The following is a 2,108-nucleotide window of genomic DNA, read 5'->3' on the forward strand; positions in this document are numbered from 1 at the left end:
ACGTTACCCACCCCAATTTTTTTTTAGGAAAAACGGCCAATATGCTGTAGAATCTGGGATTCAGAAATGCCGCAAGACACAATAATTACTATCGGAAACATCAAGAGAATATACCAAACTCGATTAGAAATAGCAAACTCGTATACTGATTGGTTCGTGTTCAGCAATTGATACAAACTGATTCTCCTGTACATTCATATGTCAAGGCTAACTAGATCTGTCTTCGATATCACAAATGCGTACATTATTCTTCCAAATATGTCGTAAGAATTAATTGTGTACATGTTTTCAGTTGTTTTACAGAAAAAGTATCGCAGTTCCATGCTATATTTCTGAAAGAAATTCTGCTAAAATCCATGTACGTATTTCTGAAAAGGTTTCTGAAAGAAACTATAGAAGAGATTGGGGAAAACTTTGAGAAATCACGAGATGCTTCTTGAATACTTCAAATGACCTATACTTCGCCCTAAGAGCGTGATGTATTTAGGGTGTGAACCGTTTCAAAAATTCGTTTAACTATTAGTTAAAATTTGACATTTCCATAGTTATTTTCCCCTTAAATGGTTAAATTGAACTTCGTGGTCGACTCATTTGAGCTTTGACAGTCTAGTAGTTATTTCAGAACAAAGTTAACAGATGATTAGTTATTCTGAAATTCACGTGAGCAGAAAATATCTTTCGAACTGTCAAGTTTAACCATGCTCCAGAGCAGGGTTATTTTCTATCGAGCTGTCAAATTTTAACTCAAAGTTAAACGAATCGGTGAAACGGTTCACACCCTTAATGACCTCATATATCGGTTGAAACTCGATTTGGCTTTCTAAATTGATTGTGTAGGTTTTTCAAAGGTTTTTTTTTTTTCTAGGATTTCCCCGTGATTTCCCGCAGGGATTTCTCTTATGGAGTCTCACAAAATACGACTTACACTAAATACTGTTTCTATTGAAAAATACTTATGAATTAGACAATGAAGCAATACAACTTTGATTGAAATAAATAGAAGATTGTCCTAATTGAGTTTATTGTTTTTTTTGTAACCTTCCCTTGAATTTTTTATTTAGAATTTTTACGATTTTTTGTCGTGATATTTTTCAAATTCGTTCAATGGTAGCATTCCTAGCCCAACGATGCCTTTCCAACCCGTCACCGAAATTGAAACGCCCGAGGAGGCAACGAACTCTCCTCGCGTCCCAGTCAGTCGTCTGCAGCACCCAATGCGCGATTACGTTTCCCATTTTTCGCGCTGTGGGCCATCGAACATTTTTTGGCGAATTACCCAATTGCCCCGGCAACCCAACCTGCCTGCCCGCCCGCCCGCCTGCCACGATTTTCGCAACACATATACAATCATCGATCATCGCTGAGTAATGTCCGAAATTGGCAAAAACCACATGGTTGCTGCGTTGCGCCACCACGGTAACGGTACACCTCTCCGGGCGCGTTGAGAAGCTATAGTTTTCCACGGGTTGGACACCGCTGAGTGATGTCTTCGGCTAGTTTGACGAGAGCTGTACTTTACCATCTGGAGCAGTTGCGTTTGTGCACATTTTTCGGCCTGGAATGGTCACAAGAAAACCAGCTCAACGAGACCACGCGTGGCCCCTTTTTTGGAGCCTGTGCCTCATCAATGGACCTGTAACTAAAACGCTTGAGTTACTACCCTAATTTGCATATCGCACCCGACCAGACACCGAATGGGTTTACTCGTTGAGAACACCGTACCGCCCTTGTGTCGGATTCGATGTTTTCCCACTTATATTACTGCCGCCACGCGTATCGTTAACGTGGGGTGTCAATATTGAAATGGCGCGCACTCCTACGCCTGAGCTGCCGCAGACTGAAAGTTCAATATTTTACAAAACGGACATCATGGCAAGGTTACTCGGATCCCACCTGGTCATAAAATGCGGTGACAGTTGTCAGTTGTTCTTGCTTCGGCCAAGTGGCGTAGCTAGGGTTTGTGGGGCCCAGTTTTCTGAATAGCGGCGATAGCCGCTACGTTATTATCAACTTATGGCTGGTTAAGTAATCTAAACCATAAAATACTTCTTTGAAGTTATTTTTTGTCAATGAACTGGACTTTGTGTCTTTTCATAAGGTTTTCACCT

The 2,108-nt window shown here is 41.1% G+C and overlaps 1 long non-coding RNA gene across 1 annotated transcript; it reads right to left on the reverse strand.

Annotated features, from left to right (window-relative positions):
* Positions 1 to 1,056: 1,056 nt before the first annotated feature.
* Positions 1,057 to 1,851, reverse strand: LOC110674351. Its single transcript, XR_002498782.1, has 2 exons — positions 1,723 to 1,851; positions 1,057 to 1,633 (listed from the first exon to the last, which is right to left on the reverse strand). It is a non-coding gene; the product is annotated as an uncharacterized LOC110674351 (long non-coding RNA).
* Between the last annotated feature and the right edge of the window lie 257 nt (positions 1,852 to 2,108).

The sequence above is a fragment of the Aedes aegypti genome, chromosome 1, assembly GCF_002204515.2.
Source record: "Aedes aegypti strain LVP_AGWG chromosome 1, AaegL5.0 Primary Assembly, whole genome shotgun sequence".
Taxonomy (NCBI): Eukaryota; Metazoa; Arthropoda; class Insecta; order Diptera; family Culicidae; genus Aedes; species Aedes aegypti.